Genomic DNA, 18,245 nt, shown 5'->3' with positions numbered 1-18,245 from the left:
TGGCTACATTCCCAGATGAGTTTGTGCTTGGGGAGGGGGTACCAGTTTTTAGAAGAATGTTGTTAATGGCTGACCAGAATTTTTGAGACTTATTTAGATGCTTTTTGTTGTATATTGTGATAGTAGTTGATCTTATCTTGTTTGACCAATTTCTTTGCTTTATTTCTGAGCACTAGGTATAACTGTTTAGAGGCTTGAGATCTAGTTTTAAGCCATTGGTCCCAAATTTTGTCTCTAGCTTACAGTAATGATCTAGTTTCTTTGCTAAGCCATGGTTCAAATTTGGATTTAATTCTGACAGATCTGGGAGGGACATGTGAGGTCGGTATGTCTAGGAAGGTAGCATTAAAGTAATTTACTGCTTCATTTAGGTTGAGGATTTCAAGTGGTTCCCAATTACAGATTTTTAGAGTAGTAATAAAGTAAGTGGGGTTAAAGTTTTTGTTTCCTATTAGTTGGTAGATTGTAGGTTTGGCATGACATATACATTGTTTAAGTATGAAGGTTGGTAGGTGGTTATTCAAGCTGTTGGGTAGGCAGCCAGAATGACATGAATGAACTGGTCTATTTATCAATATCCAGACCAGAATTGACTGTCTCGGACGATTTATCAATTCTAGTCGGTGATGGCATTATTTGATTACATACATGGAGGTTTAAATAACTGGTAGGATTGGTTAACTTGTAACTCAAGCAATCTATATTAAAGTCCCCCATAATTATTTTTTTCATGAGAAAATGCATTGAAGGCAAAGTGTAGTTAAGTTCACTAATATGGGTATGTTATTACTAGGTGGGATGTAGCATCTAATTATGTTAATAAATTTTTTCGGGTTAATTTTTAGTCTGGTAAGGATAACTTTAGCTTTTTCAAAAGTAGGGATGGAAGTTCCAACATTTCAAAATAAAGCTGATTTTTAAACAAAATGGCTACATTGCTTCGTTTATTTTTTCTGTCATTACATAAGAAACAAAGTCAGTAAGTACTTCCAAATTAGCGAGAAGTTTTTAAAGCAAATTATATACATAAAATACTGCCAAATGGTCATAAGAAGATATTACACAATATAAATAGAAAACAGAAGAGGAAGGAGATAAGAGTTAGTGTACTGGGAAAGAAATACAGAAGAAGGGAAAGAGGCTAAGCACTGCTGCTACTGTACCACTAGAAGGGGAAAATAAGGCTATAGATTTGGAGGGTGAGTGGGTAACAAGTATTAAAAAGAATGGTTTAGTTAGGGGGAGGAGGGAAGAAGAAAGTGGTAAGAAGACAATAGAGCAGTAAAGTGCTAGGTCTGCAGGTAGGTTAAGAGTAGTAAGCAGCAGAGGAGACAGGCAATGGGTAATGAGCTAGAAAACTGAGTAGTAATTTAGAGGGAGGCAGAGTGCTGGGGCTAGCCTTGGTATTCCAAAAGTAACATTTCAAGGCTATCCTAAATACTAAAATTAGTATGATTTATAGATCTTATTCTAATCTCTTATTTTTCAGTTTTACATAGTACAGCTGTTAAATTTATTTTTTTAATTTAGGAACTGAATTTGATTCCAGTATTTTTGTAATAACTCTTCTAGCTACTACAAGAGACTCCAGAACAATTGTTTTTGTTTGGCCTTTACAGATAAAGAAAGTAGAACACTCATTTATATTATGAATCTAGTTAAAGAACAATTATCAGACCATAACCCCTTAAAAACACACATCTCTTCCCAATATACATTTCATTTTTCACAATCCATGCTACATCTCCAACAGACTGAATAAGTCATTTTACCAAACTTAAGAGATTTTATAGGGAGTTAAAACATTCTGTTTATATTTCCACATAAAAAACTTTCCATTATAAACCTGAATAAGTTCGATTAACTTACTTAAAGCAATAACATTTTATTCTCACCATCTATTGAGTCAATCAACCCAGTCTTATCTAAAAAGTTCCAGAATGTTGCATCAAAATTATTATTTATAATTAACTTATATAACTTGGACAAGTTTTCTTTGTAGGTCAATTTACCTTTGATAATAGTATTCATATTCACTCATATTATCATGTATCTGGTTAACAGATGCATCCAACTTGTATTCTTTCATTAAATATTTTGTCAACTTAGTTTTTCCTTTTTCAGAGCAATCAGACTACAACATCAATCCATCCTATTTAGTATATTAATTTAACATCCTTCTGAGTTTTCTTAAATCTAGAGGTGTGTGCAACAGGAAAGCACAACATTTCCAATTTTAAATTAAACAGTCTTAAAATGTATTTTTAAACTATTTTAAAAATTGATTTCATATATGCAGATTCTAAAGAGTGAAATGGAATTTCCTTCTAAGGCAAATTTTATTAATCAGATGAGAGGATTGTTACAAATTTCTAATTTACCACATTTGATAAACTTCTAATTATTTAGTAACATCTGCTCCAGAAGGTTTTTTTATTGACTAGTGTAGCTGGAGCCTATCCAGAGTATAACAGAGTTACAATTTGCAGCAAAAGAATTGATTCTACATATGGGAAGTTGATACCACCATACTCCCATAATCGTACACTATTGAATGCAATGTATACATATTTGGTAATGTAATATTTTTAATAAGTACTAACCTAGCCTCAAAAGTTAAACATTAATTCCATTTTTAATAAGTACAATTTAAATTTTTTCTAAAATTAATAATCTTATTCACATCTTAGTTGCTTCCTTCCAAATTCTATCTATATTTATCTTTAAACTTATTATCTAGCAATTGATTTAACAGTAAAGTTTATTTTATCATTACTGAATTTCATCAGCTATACTTTTGAAACTATTCAATTTCCTCATCTACTTCAGTTGAATAATTTAAATCTGCTATAGCTGTATTTTAGATTAATACTTGTTAATTGAGAATCCATCAATTTTCCATTGCTTTTTATACTATGAGCTGACGGTTTAACAGCTAACGTAAACAGTACAGATGACTAAGGACATACTTGCTTTTTTGTCTTTCTTAAAATGACTCCCCAAGAAATGTAAGAACCATTTTTAACATAGAGAGTCCACATACAGGTTCTTAAATATTCCAACAAATTGTTCTGGAAATGCAAGCACTTCTAGTTTTGATTTTGTAAACTGGAGCTACTTATTTAAAAGCTCTCTTGATAAGTAAGATAATTATGGCCAAATTAGTGTTCTTCCTTTTGCTAAATCTAAGGCAGATATTAACATATGATAATATAAATAGGTTAATTTACTGACTATAAATTCTGTTCGATCTTTATATTAATCTACTATACCTCAATTTTGTAGTGAAGGTAAAGTACATATAGTATAGTCTACATTTAATAATGAAATAGGTCTATATGAGGAAACTTATAATTTCTTTGTTTAAATATACATGAGATTACAGAAAATTTCTATGAAGGAGGAATTATTTTGTCACTCTGTAATTATGAAATATTTAATGGAAGCATTCTATACTTAAACATCTAACCCTGAAGCGTTACTATTTTCCCCCTTTTTTAAAGCTTCTTTAACTTCTATTAGGGTAATAGGCCTATTCAACACAGTCATTTGTTGGTCATTAAGCTTATTAGTAACATTTTACTTTAAAAAATTGTCAATTTTGTAAACATCAGGATTATTTTTATCTTTGAGATTCTCACTGATTTAAAACAATATTAAGCATTTCATCTATATCTGAAGTAAGCTTATTCATGTGAGGATTCATGATATTACTGATTTGTGCCTCTTTGCTTAACATATGTAGGTTTTTTGAAGTCCTCACATAGATTTAGAAAAAAGATTGCATAGCCATCTCCACTTTGCGTGTTAAAACTGATTGATAGTGTCATTTTAATGACTTTATTTTCTAATTTGTTTGCTGTATAATCCTCGATTTGCACATTCCATCTTCTATTATTAACAACTCTTTATGCCACTCTAATTTTATTACTACCCATCTTCTCATTCCATCTTTAATATTCATTTTTAAGGAAACCCATATGATTTTACTAACCTAACCATTATCATTCAAAGATAAAAAAAATTCTCAATTTGTTCCTTAAGATAACTTTAAAATTCTTTTAATTTCATCATAAATCCTGGGATTCTATAAAACATTCAGAAATGTCCTTGCATTAATTAATTAATATAATAGTACTTAATGCATTATGATCAGATACAGACAAGGAATAGGTTTAAAATAATTCACTTTATTAAGTCACTCTGTCTAAGCTGCGGTGGTGCAGCGGTAGCATTGTCGCCTCACAGCAAGAGGTCCTCCCGTTTGATTCTCAGTTGGAGCGCCTTCTGTGTGAAGTCTGCATGTCCTGCCTGCGGTCGAGTGGTGTTCGAAAGACATGTGTAGAATGTGTAGAATGGGCGTGCCTTAATTGAAGGTTGGGCATTGAAAATCTACTGCCAATCATTAGGGGACCGGAGTTCCGCTGTGGTGATCCCTAACCGGGAAAAGCTGAAAGAACAACTTTATTAAGTCACTCTGCAGGGCATAAATCTAATTAATTCTAGGTTTATGTCTCATGCACATAAAAATGAGTGAAGAAAGCCAAAAACACTGCGTTAATGGGGCCAGACAATATCCCAGGATGCCTTCTAAATAGCATGAAATATGACCTATCAGGTCCTCTGGAATTGTTATTTAAGTGTAGCCTCCAAACAGGCTTCATGCCTCATGTATGGGGAACAGCAACAGTTATCCCTCACAAAGGTTGGCCATCTACAGACGCTGAAAACTACAGACTCAAAAGCCTCATTAGTCTTGTATGGAAAGAATTATCATGGAAATGATCAATAGTGATATAGTAAACCTCCAGACACTGGACCCAACCTACTTTGGTTTGTCAAGGGCAGATCATGCCTACTCAACCTGGTGGACTTATTTGAGAAGGTCACCAAAGCAATGGATGAGGGCAAAATGGTTCAAACTGCCCACCTTGACCTGGACAATGCATTTGACACAATATCCTACTCTGACATTGTTGACAAACTTAAGAGGTTGGATACAAACCTATATGTCACTCAGTGGATAGTCAACTGGCTCACAGATAGGACCCAGGAATTTAGAATTGGGAGTCTACCTCTACAAAGAGGCCAGTCACAAATGAAGTCCCTCAGGAATCGGTCTTTGTAAATACGAAAAAAGGGCTGGCTAAGTTTGCAGATGATTGCAAATTAGGAGCAGTCATTGAATCCCACATGGACAAAATGTTCTGCAGGAAGGGCTGACACACAAACAACTGATATCAGAGCCATAGATTGAAACTAAATGCCAAGAAATGCATAACAGTATCCCTCAGGAAGTCATCCACCCCTGGTAACTATCATATTGACAATACACCCCTTAGAGCTGACCCAGTAGTCAGGGACTTAGGGACAGACAGTAATCTAGGCTTTGACCATCATGTGTCTACAGTAGTAAGGAAATCATTCTATGTTGAGCAACATACAAACAAAGGTATGGCATTTAAGTTCAAGAAAGTCATTGCTGCAATGTATTCGGCATTCATCAGACCCATCATTGAGTACAAAACCCCCTCTGGTATGTACCTAACCAGGAATATCCCAAATTTGGAATGTCCACATAGATTACTCAGTAAAAGAATACAGGGCATAATTAAACTGTTCTATGCAGAGCCCCTCTAGGCCCTACCCCTGTATTCAGTCTCCTACAGGCTTTTGAGGGGAGATCTATGCCTGGCATACAGGGGACCATCAAACCCCACTCTGATGGACTTCCTGCATATCCACAAAACAAACCACACCAAAACTGTCCATTCTAAACACTTAAATCTTGCCTGTGATATAAATAGGACCTGCTGGATAGACAGGTATGTATCCCAGGAATACCCAGTCACTGGAGCAGGCTCCCCATTCATGTGAAGCAGAGTTTCTCCCTAACCCAATTCAAGTGCAACTTGGACAATTGGATGGGGAACAGGAAATTCATCCATGGTTTGGCACCTATGTCTCTAATGGGTACAGGCACTGTAAATGGTTCATCTCCCAAGCCCTAACTGTAAATGTTTCATCTCCCAAGCCCCTGCTTCCACTTATCAATGATATCAGAACTTGTCAGAGATTTGAGATGCACAGCTAGGCTTAAGAAGTTCTTTGTGCTGGTTAGAGTAGTAAATGCCTATGAACCTATGAATCTTAACAGGTGTGGAAGACCAGGGAGGAGCATAGACTGACACCCCTTGTGGGGTTTCAAGGCCATCAATGCATTAAACAAGCACCGAATAAAATCCTGCCATTCATGTTAGGGATATTTAGGATTAGGGGAAATATGGTTGGACTTTTGCTTTTCTTACACAGAACACCTGCATTAACAACCCTCAGCAGCTCAGTCCCTTGGCAGGATTCAATTATATTAAGAATTGCTTCCCTGGCTAAGATTTGAGGAATCCATCTCAGCTCTCAGAAATAATCAACCGTGATTCTCCATCAATGTCTGGAACAGACATTTGAAAAGCATCATAGAACATGCGAGAACTTGGATCCATGGTGACCTCAAACAGGGTTGCAGCAGAGAAATCTGATGAAAGCACCAGACATTCTTCAAGGCTTTCATTAGCTTCTACAGAGACTTCCAATGAAGGCTGTTCAGTAACCGAATCAGACCGAAGCTGTTTAGCCTTCTTGGAAGATGGCCATCTCTGAGGATGGGAGGATTCTGCCACAGCACCCTTAGCCAATAATTTAAGATGTTGGTTCTCAAGGTATATGGAGAAGCAGGACAAGCAGACTAAGGAGGGTCTTAGAGGATTCCCACAACCATACCTGTTGTGATGATCTTTATGGTAAACTGACTACCACACTAACAATTTTCCTTCTTGGGTGACATGAACACAAGTAACAACAATACTGAGGAAAAAGTTGGAAGAAACCCCAATGGGGAACATATCCATGGGCGGCTCGTGCCATCGGATCGCAGAACTGCAGCTCTCCCAGCAAAAAGATGGAAGTATAGACATTTTACATTATATAAAAAAATGTATTTAAATATAATTTGTTTGAATGTTGTGTTCCTAAGCGAGTCTGCAAAGTCCCGGAACTCGAACTGCGCATGCTCGTCGAGTTCCAGGTATTTTTTTTTTTTTATTTTTTTGTGAACGTCTGGAAATCTAGAATGCTGTAAAAGCAGTCCAGATTAAAGAGAAGGCATCAGTGTGATGCCCAGAAGTCTATGCGGTTTAACCACACAGTAAATTAGAAGGGGGTTCAGACTGCCACGTCCACAGGCATGTTACGTGATGTAGACGGCTGGATTGCTACTGACTGGTTCTCACTCTCTTCTCAAAAAAGTGAGCGAGAACCAATCAGTAGCACTAAGCACACTAGCACAGTACTTGTCTTTACTTCTGTGTTACGGAGGATACTGGTGAAAGTTAGTAATGTTAACTTTGTTTTTTTTGGCTTGCTTGCCTTTTGCCTTGCTCACTGGCTTGCTTACGAGCAGCTGCAGTCATCAGTGATCACAGAGTCAGAGAGAAAAGAGAGAATTCCTTTTCGTGAAGATAAACTGAGGTAAGGTGCTGGACTTGGCTCTGTACAGTGAGAATCAGATCAATATAATTTTTTTTTTACGCTACAGTTCATTTTTAATTTGCATACTCAGCAAAGATTTAATGTTACTCATTTTCCCTATATTGCAACAACTGATATTTGCAGGTATAACTCAGGGTTGCCATAAATAAACTTTCTAAATACATTGAGTGCTTTTAATATAATATGATTAGAATGATTTATTAATATTATTAGTAAAGTATTTTTTTGCAACCATATAAAATTATTAGATACAATTTATATATGTGAAAAAAAAAAAAATATATATATATATATATATATATATATATATATATATACTTTAATTAATATGTTTCCATTAATTAATTTCCATTTAGCTGTATAATTTGAATTTAGCCATAATATTAGAGTTTTAATGACAGATAATAATGCATATAGTTGTATATCAGGAAAACTACTGCTATCATCCTCTCAGTCTCTTACACAATGTTCAAAAGAATTCATTGATTTATTGTGATACCAAAAAAAATTTGAAGAAAGGTATTTTTTTTTAAAAAAATGTTTTAGAAAGAAACATTGTAATAGTTTGACTACTATATGAGATTTTTGGAATTAGCATTTGATTAAAATTAATCTTTTTTCCATAGTAAAAAAATTACCGTACTTTTAAATAATTGAGTCATATTTTCCAAAACATTCAACATATTTCTTCATATGATAAGATGGTGGAAAATGTATTGAACAGGCTTTATTCTTGACTGGAGGCTAATATTTATTTGTTTATTTATAAGGAGAGTCCTACTGGGTAAAGACCATACCTCTCAACTGTGCAGATTTTTACTGAATGTCCAGATTTTTGCCTCATATTTTTGTTCTGTTTTTCAGAAAAAATGTGCTTTTCTGGCAAAGTAGTGGCAAATCATTAAAGACTGAAGTTAGAAAACAATGTTACACCCCTCATAAATATCATGCTAATGCAAAACCTGTTATTCTATTAACTCTAAGTTTGCAAGAGCAGTATTTAAAAATTGTCCCTAGTTTTGGGCTTTTGTTCCACTTTTATTTATGGCTTTGTCCAGATTTCTTGCTCTAAGAGGATGAGAGGTATGGTAAAGACCCCTTTTTGCACAATCCCTGGGAGAACAGTTCCCCAACATTATGTAAGCTTTTAAAGGCTTAGAAAAATGTAGTTAAGGATCAAATAAAAATATGGATTGGGCCATTTAAATAATCTGTAGAGTAACATCAGTTTCTGTTCATGTGCTCATTACAGATTTTCTGGGTTGCATTAGCCTGAGCATGGATATTCAGTGATTTTTTTTTTCTGTTCTCTCACTGCATGTTGTAGCAATCTATCTAGGATCACACTTTAGCAAGTGATGCATACATTGAGACTCTGACATCACAGAGAAAGAGCAAGTTATATTTTATGATTTTTCTCTACTAACCCCCTTTCTGCGAGTTATAGTGAACTTGGAGTGAAAATAATTTAAAAAGTGGGTGAAGCCCCTCTGCAAAACACTTAATTTTTGTTTGTGGCTATGTGCTGGCACAGAGGTATGCTTAATTTTGACTACTAATGCTTAAATAGTTTTTATACTTGATAGAATAGTTTTGTGCACTTATTGTCAAGCAACTATGTTTCAAGGAGATGAGGTTTGAGGATGTGCAGTGAAAGCAGTAATGCCCTTACTGCTGGAAGACTGAATAGTAGACGTATAACATCAATTACATATCAACTGCAAAGAGAGACAGAGCTTCCCTGTATGAGCCAGTAGAGATGTCTTGTGTTGTGCTGTCTGGTGTAATTATAGTCACTACTATCTCCAGCAAGAGGGAAAGAGCAGACATGGTACACAATACCCTTCTTAGTCCTTATGTCAGGCCTACTGCTGTCAGATGCTGTATTACATCTTAATATACATCCTTTGCATTCAGTATGAAATTAAAGCAGTAAGGGACATGTAAAAATGCAATTATTTGTAATGTGGTAAAGAAAAATACTCAGTCTGAGGACCTTTTTTATATTATGTTTAACAGAAGAGGCATAACATTTTTGTGTGCTACACCAGGCAACAATAAAATATTTTTAGTACTGCTCTGCATTTTGAAAAGTGAATCAGTATGATCCAACTGAACAAGATTACATGTAAACCGTGAGTATTAGAATATTATAATCAACATTTTACAGTAATATAGAACTACAGGAAAAGCAAAGCTCTGAATCTTTTCTATGTTTATTTATAATTCTAGGCAAATTGTTTGTTTTAAGATGCTACTGAAAGTGGAAAATGCAAATAGCGAAGATATTTGCTGGAATGCTGCACACAGATGACACTTTGTTAGGCTTTAAATTGGGAAGTGCATACTTTAGTTCTGTTTGACATAGTTTTGAGAAATGAATCAATATAATTATTTCAATTATTTAGAGCTATTTGACTGCAGCAATGTTTTAAGATTATATTTTTCTGAATTTGGAGTTGTAATGGTGATGGACAGGTTGACAGACGAGATCAGACAGGAGATGTTTGCAGATGACATTGTGATCTGTAGTGAGAGTAGGGAACACGTGGAAGAGACCCCCAGAGAGGTGGAGATATGCTCTAGAGAGAAGAGGAATGAAGGTCAGCAGGACTAAGACAGAATATGTGTGTGAATGAGAGGGAGGATAGAGGAATGGTGAGGATGCAGGGAGTAGAGGTGGCGAAGGTGAATGAGTTTAAGTACTTGGGATCAACAGTTCAGAGTAATGGTGAGTGTGGAAGAGAGGTGAAGAAGAGAGTACAGGCAGGATGGAGTGGGCGGAGAAGAGAGTGTCAGGAGTGATTTGTGACAGACGAGTACCTGTAAGAGTGAAAGGGAAGGTCTACAAGAGGGTAGTGAGACCAGCCATGTTGTACAGGTTGGAGACAGTGGCATTGACAAAAAGCCAGGAGTCAGAACTTGACGTGGCAGAGTTGAAGATGTTAAGATTTGCACTGGGTGTGATGAGGATGGACAGGATTAGGAATAAGTATATTAGAGGGTCAGCCCAGGTTGTAAGGTTTGCAGACAAAGCCAGAGAGGCAAGATTATGTTGGTTTGGACATGTGCTGAGGAGGGATGCTGAGTATATTAGGAAAAATATGCTAAGGATGAAGCTACCAGGTAACAGGAAAAGAGGAAGGCCTAAGATGAGGTGTATGGATGTGGTGAGAGAGGACATGCAGGTGGTTGGTGTGACAGAGCAAGATGCAGAGGACAGGTAGAAATGGAAACAGGTGATCTGCTGTGGCGACCCCTGACGGGAGATGCCGAAAGAAGAAGAAGATATACATTTTTGAAAGTGAAAAATGTTAGGAAATGAGCAGTGACATCTTTGATAGTAGAATAATGCCTTATTTATTTTATTTTATGTTTGTTGACTAGATTAAAGCTCTTGTTTAAGACTGTTTTCAGGTCAAAACCAATTGCATACAGCAGGGCAAATATACAAGCAATGCAACATGCTTAATTGTATGTAGACATGTACAAGTAAAATAAAGCTGAGCATAAACAACTTGGTTTATAACTTGTGTGCGAAATTAAGTCAATGAAGTTTTAAACTTAGCTATTTGTGTCTATGGAGAACCAAGATAAGTTTGCAAATTAAGTTTGTCTATTGCTGTTGCAGTTTTATTGTCTAATATTTGTTGTAGTCTAATGCAAAATGAGCAAATAAAATTTGTATATATTGAAAGCCAGCATTGTGATTTAATATTTATACTGTCTAGGCAGGTTTAAATGATTACATTTCCTAACTCCATCTTTAAGCTTGTTTATCACCTAGCATTTTATTTTTCCATGAAAATGCTTTTCAGTATAACACACAAAACACCCTTATACCGTGAGGCTTTTTATTTTAATATTTTCTCCCTGCGGTCGAGTAGCCTCCGAAAGACATGCATGAATGGGCGTGTCTTCACTGAAGGTTGGGTATCGGGCTGGCAACCCAGCACCATAAAAAAATCTACTGCCAATCAGTAGCAGACCGGAGTTCCGCTGTGGCGACCCCTAACCGGGAAAAGCCAAAAAGACAAACTCCTTTGTTTCAGCTGACAATCAGCTCTTCTTTTCTTGGGGAGGGGGTGTATCTATGTAGCAGTGTGGGTTTTATGCTTCTCTAAGCTCATCTGAACCCAAAGCAGCATGATTAGTATAACTGCTTACAATGGCTGGCCCCCACGTATGCATGCTTATAACTACTTACAATGGTTGGCCCCCACGGATGCATGCTTCCATGAATGTAGAACCACTGGCTACAGCTTATGCTCTGTGGACAGCATCCATGTATTGTTGGTTTCCAACACCCAGCCTACACTGACCAACACTGATGCATTGGCCAATGCTACTTTCTTCTCCCCAGGATGGCCAAGATTGTGCTGGCTACTCACTTCTGCACTACTTGTCTGGCTTCTTCAATTCTCAAGTCATTTATGGACATCAGGTCATCCCTTTGTGCCACTGAGCTGGACATATTGAGAGGTTTAATTTCAATTTAAACAATGGTTATGGAAATGTATGTATTTTCCCTCCCTCGGGGTTAGTATATGTTTGTATTTTTATTTTGGAAGGTTCAGTTGTTGCGGCTCAAAGGTTGTTCACATTCCCCTAGGATGATAACATTAATGGTAAACATAGTTTGTAAGCAGTGCATAATGCATTTCAAGTTAGTGTTAGCAAATTCTTATGGTATGCATATACATGAGAGATTGTCATTTCCTGCTTGTAGTTTGATGACTATTTCTTCCATTCTTTTCTTGCAGAAGGTTGTTAAATCATTAATACAGAGAATGATGTGTGAATGTCAGTTATTTCAAGAAAAAAAATGCAACATCTGCAGACTTCTTGTTGCTTTGGCGATTCCTGCAAGAGATGGATAACTGAGGGAGAAATAATTGCTTATACTAGCGCAAAGAATGGGTGACCTAAACATCACTGCACTCAGTAGCTTAAAAAGAATGAAACAGAATTGCCATTCAATATACTTGCATGACTGAAGTTTAGATACTGTGGGCCAAAGACCAATAGCTGGTGCATCAACACAAAGTTCACATTTGCTCTTTCCAGTGATATTTTTTTGCTTACACTAGTGGAAAAAGAGCAATATAGTTTAAATTCTGTTTTTGTGAAACTGTACAAATGATGTTCAAAGTAAATGTTATTTTGGGTTGGGAGGGTGGCCTAATGGTTAAGGTGTTTGCCTTACAAGCACAAGGTGCAGGGTTTGAGTCTCACAAGGGATAACTGGCTAAGCTTAAAATGGCTCGCAAGGGCAGATAGCTTAGTACTAATCTATGAACCTATGAACCTATGAAATGCTAACATTTGTGGTTGATAGCACATAGCTGTGTTTAAATATGAGATGAAACCAGTTTACATGCTATACAAGACATCTGAGTCATTATAGCTACATCTTATCCAAATAGCTCTTCTAAGCACAATTACATTTTTTCCATACATGTTTTGACATTTACTTCTTGTGCTAAATGGTGCAGCATATTATTGCATCTGTATATCTGTGTGTTAGCTTAGCAAGAGGTCAACATGCACATATCATGGCCAATGTATATAGCTAGGTAGATTTTTAAGATATTCTTGCATCTGCAAATATGTTTTGTTCATTGTTTAATAACTGTCAAAACTGCAATATGTTGTAAAAGAATAACAGAGTAAACATTATGACAATATTTTATTTATCCGTTTTTGTTTTAGTCTGTTTACTGGGGTAGTATACTGATTTCAACAGAACAGTTGCAGGCACAGCCCTGGTGAAGAAATTCACAAAATATAAACCAGACTTAATTTACAAAATTGTAATCAATGACAAAGTATAGAGTCTAGCAGGCAATTGAAACAATGATTAAATATTATTTTCATTTAATCATTATGCATTATATGAGCTTGCAGATATTTCCATGTGGACCAAGAGATACTTAATAAAATAAAATAAGAAGTAATGACAAGATTGATTTAAATTTAATAAGGTTGCTAAGTAAGTGCAGAGGCTCTAAAGATACAGTTGGGAAAACAGCTGTCTTATGAAGATGTCCACCTTGGTAGAATCTGCAACAATTCCAATTTCCTTTATAATTATTATTACAGAAATGTGGAAATATATACACAGTTTCTATGGGGCCTAGCATTGATAGATCTTTCCTCTCTGTTTTTATGATCCTGCTTTGATAGCACTTGACTTAGCACACATATGAAGTATGTTGCTTGACATTGTATTACTGTGGTTTGTAGGTGTGGGTATATTAAGATTTAACAGCGAAGATTTTTCTAAATTGTAATATTGATGCTGATGCAAGACAGTGTGGTTCAGCTTATTATCCAGAGTCAAAGTAAATTGATAGAATGCTATACGATCGTGGTCATCCTGGGCCAAACTAGTAATGTTATGCATGCACAGTCATTATAAATCCAGGTGTACTGACACACTGTTATATACATGTGGTCATCCTGGGCCAAACTAGTAATGTTATGCATGCACAGTCATTATAAATCCAGGTGTACTGACACAGTGTTATGTACATGTCGTCATCTTGGGCCAAACTAGTAACGTTATGCATGCACAGTCATTATAAATCCAGGTGTACTGACACAGTGTTATGTACATGTGGTCATCCTGGGCCAAATTAGTAACGTTATGCATGCACAGTCATTATAAATCCAGGTGTACTGACACAGTGTTATGTACATGTGGTCATCCTGGGCCAAATTAGTAACGTTATGCATGCACAGTCATTATAAATCCAGGTGTACTGACACAGTGTTATGTACATGTGGTCATCCTGGGCCAAATTAGTAACGTTATGCATGCACAGTCATTATAAATCCAGGGGTACTGACACAGTGTTATGTACATGTCGTCATCCTGGGCCAAACTAGTAACGTTATGCATGCACAGTCATTATAAATCCAGGGGTACTGACACAGTGTTATGTACATGTCGTCATCCTGGGCCAAACTAGTAACGTTATGCATGCACAGTCATTATAAATCCAGGGGTACTGACACAGTGTTATGTACATGTCGTCATCCTGGGCCAAACTAGTAACGTTATGCATGCACAGTCATTATAAATCCAGGTGTACTGACACAGTGTTATGTACATGTGGCCATCCTGGGCCAAACTAGTAATGTTATGCATGCACAGTCACTATAAATCCAGGTGTACTGACACAGTGTTATGTACATGTGGCCATCCTGGGCCAAACTAGTAATGTTATGCATGCACAGTCACTATAAATCCAGGTGTACTGACACAGTGTTATGTACATGTGGTCATCCAGGTGTACTGACACAGTGTTATGTACATGTGGTCATCCAGGTGTACTGACACAGTGTTATGTACATGTGGTCATCCAGGTGTACTGACACAGTGTTATGTACATGTGGTCATCCAGGTGTACTGACACAGTGTTATGTACATGTGGTCATTCCAAGCAGAAACAGGATGGGTGGTGATGCAACAGAACTTGTACAATACAAAGGACCAAAAATTATTTTCTTGTAACTTTCATATCAGTTTCAGAACACGTTGAGGTTTACTTTTTAAATCTTACTTCTGCTACAGAGTGAACTTTACTTGGGGTTAATTGGAGTCTCTTTAATTGATGGCAAGTGTGTACCCAAGAAGACTGAATGCTGTAATTAAATCAAAAGGTGCTTCCACAAAGTATTAGTTTAAGGATGTGCACATTTATGCAACCAGTTTATTGGACATTTTTTTTTTTATATTTTTCCCCCAACAGATTTGTTTTTCAATTGAATAGGTCACATTAAGGGTGGGAAATGTTTTGAAATGATTTCTCATTTTTTTTTTATATCACAAAAACCTAGCACTGTACCAGGGATGTGTTCACTTTTTATATCCATGGTATATACATCAGCTGAAAACACATACTTTGTGTCCAGCTTTTTTTGACTGTGTTTCTTTTTAATGCCTGGAAAAAAAGCCAGTTGGATAAATATAGAAAATACATACATTTAAATACACTGATAAAATGGTAAATGAAAAGTACCACAATTAAAACATTTAAACTTTTATGTCCAGAATTAGGGACAGAGCAAACACAGAATTCGGGGAAAAGCCCCAAATCAGGAAACTATATTATTTACTTATATTTTCTTAAAATAATTTCTACCTAAGGAAATATAAAGCCAAAGTTCTTAAGACATAACTCTTAGGAAGAGAGGGAAGAATAAAGAAGACATTGAGTTAATAACTATATACACCTCAGTGAATCATGCTAGCTTCAGGCTACATCTGCCCAAACAATACTGAGTGAGATAGTTTAAACATTCATTTGGGCCTTTTTCAGGCAAGACCCACTTCAGATGGCACCAACTTTTACAGAAAGGATGCATGCAGAGTACAACCGATAAAAGATTATACACAGTGTTAAGAGCAGAATAGGTAACTACCCTTATTTGATGCTGGAAGATCAGAAGCCTGTGGATTCTATTCCCACCCCAAAATAGCAGCCCAAACTAAATGGCTTTTAAGTCATAAAATGATTTCACACTCGAACAAAGTTGGAGACAGAATGCCTAAGATGATGAATAGCTTGCTAGTCTCAGCAGGAAGACAGGACTGATTTTTATAGTTTTATGACAGGGCAAGGTACACACCTGCATTGAGAATTACTGTTCCATATGTTTCTTTTAGTGTACTTTGTTGTGATCATATTTACTACACCTTCCTAGATAGCAGCAGCAAGCAGTCAGTAATGACACATTTATCTAAAACAGCAGTTGATGTGCTTCTTCTTAACAAAGGGCCTGAATGTGTCTAAGACCATAAAGAGCAGGATTAGTGTGTGTATGTGTATGTGTGTGTGTGTGTATTTAAAAGAAATAAACTTATATTATTAGTAATAAAACAGTGTTTATATTTTTCTGATTTGTTGTACATTTTTCCCAGAACAAGAGGTCTGATTGAGTGTAATAGTATTTTGGGGGGAGTCATTAGCACAACAACTGCAGTTCCATTTTTTGGCAGTATTGTCTGAGAGCACCAAAAATTAGAAGAAAATGAAAAACATAAGATTAACATTTTTAGCTAGGGTAGAATGTGGGGGCTTACATAATCTAAAAATAAATAAGCAGGCAGCGTACACATACATTGCATTGTTAAATCAGTATCTGTGGTACTTCAGAATCAGACTCCATACATGTAAAATGGAATGCCTGGAAAATCACTTCTGTTAGGTTTACTGGTCTGGGACTGGTACTATATGTTAGATTTGCTTAAGATTTTTGGTTCTACTCCATATGCTTCCTCCTTTTCTGGAAAATTTATTTTGGGCATAGAAATAAGGAAATTACTGCATTTGAAAATGTTTGGCTATGATGATGGTTACAGTATGATGGTATTTTGGATATCTGTTGGGGCATTTTGTATCAGCTGTGTGTCAGAAATAGGTCTCTGAAATAACAGCATGTAGTTAAGTCTTTCAGCTTTTTCCAGTTAGGGGTCGCCACAGCAGAACTCCGGTCCGCTCATGATTGGCAGTGGATTTTTATGGTGCCGAGTTGCCAGCCCGATGCCCAACCTTCAAAGAAGGCACACCCATTCATACTCACACTTATCTGCATGTCTTTAGCATCACTCGACCGTGGGGAGGACATGCAGACTCCACACAGAAGGCACTCCAGACGAGAATCGAATGGGAGAACCTCTTGCTGTAAGGTGACAACGCTAACCGCTGCACCACCATGGCACTAGCCTAAATAGCCTGTAGTTTACATCCACAGAAATCAATAGCATTAAACACTACCTGTCTGCTCTCCGCCGCCCCCACACACACTGCCACCACTAAATGAAGTAAGATCATGTGCAAGTTCTTGGCTACTGTGATGTGACAGAAATTCAGTAATGTAACCATGGAGATTTATTTTACTTAGGCTGAAAGCAGTTTCTCTGGGTAGGCAGTTGGACTGTGGGAAATGCCTGTGTGTGAATAGCTGCAGTTCTGTCTTGCTTTGCAAGAGTAATGTACATTTCATTATGAATGAAGATCGATCACAAGTTCTGAAATCGGAGTATGGTTTATGTGGGGGGATGTATACTCACCTTTAGGACAGTGTCTTTTTTGTGCCTTGAACCTGACAAGATTAAGTCATATACTGTGGTTGGGCTGTGGGCAACTGGAACAAAATGGCCCTGATGCTTACTGTTACTCTAGCTTTGCAAAACTATAATGTCTGTACTTTAAGATGGATGTACAATAATTAGCAAGCTTATGAGTTGTTCATGTATGTTTCATATATGTTCATTCTCTATACTGAATGTTTATTTAAAATGGTTTCTAATATGTTGAGCTTTTCTTCCTGGACATTGTTGACAAGGGATTTTTGATTTATAACACACAGTGTTGCATTGTAGAAACTCAGGTAAATAAAGTAAAATACAAAAATGAAATGTGTGCTTGACTGGCACACTCATTTAGTTGACAGAAGCATTAGTTACAGCTTGTAAAGTTTTCCAATAGCAATAATAACGCCTCGGTAAACCTTCACTGGCTATGATATTACCACTGCGTAAGTATGCAACACAGCTGTTACTATTATTTGTACTTTAATCCCGACAGGTAAAAAGCAGCTACTTTACTTAGGTAATGGGGGGTGTTTGTGAATTCATTGAGGTGACTGGCCTCGTTTATTGTCTAAATTATGGCTATTCAAGATAACAG

The 18,245-nt window shown here is 36.5% G+C and overlaps 1 protein-coding gene and 1 pseudogene across 1 annotated transcript in view; both read right to left on the bottom strand.

Moving 5' to 3' along the window:
* Nucleotides 1-18,245, bottom strand: part of LOC122813960 (zinc finger protein 665-like) — a 281,546-nt gene that overhangs the window by 147,686 nt on the left and 115,615 nt on the right. The window lies entirely within an intron of this gene.
* Nucleotides 17,948-18,101, bottom strand: LOC122814630 (annotated as a pseudogene).

The sequence above is a fragment of the Protopterus annectens genome, chromosome 10.part0 (assembly GCF_019279795.1).
Source record: "Protopterus annectens isolate FY-2018-M chromosome 10.part0, PAN1.0, whole genome shotgun sequence".
Classification (NCBI taxonomy): Eukaryota; Metazoa; Chordata; order Ceratodontiformes; family Protopteridae; genus Protopterus; species Protopterus annectens.
The sequence above is the reverse complement of the archived record's forward strand: the minus strand, read 5'-3'. Positions and strand labels throughout refer to the sequence as shown.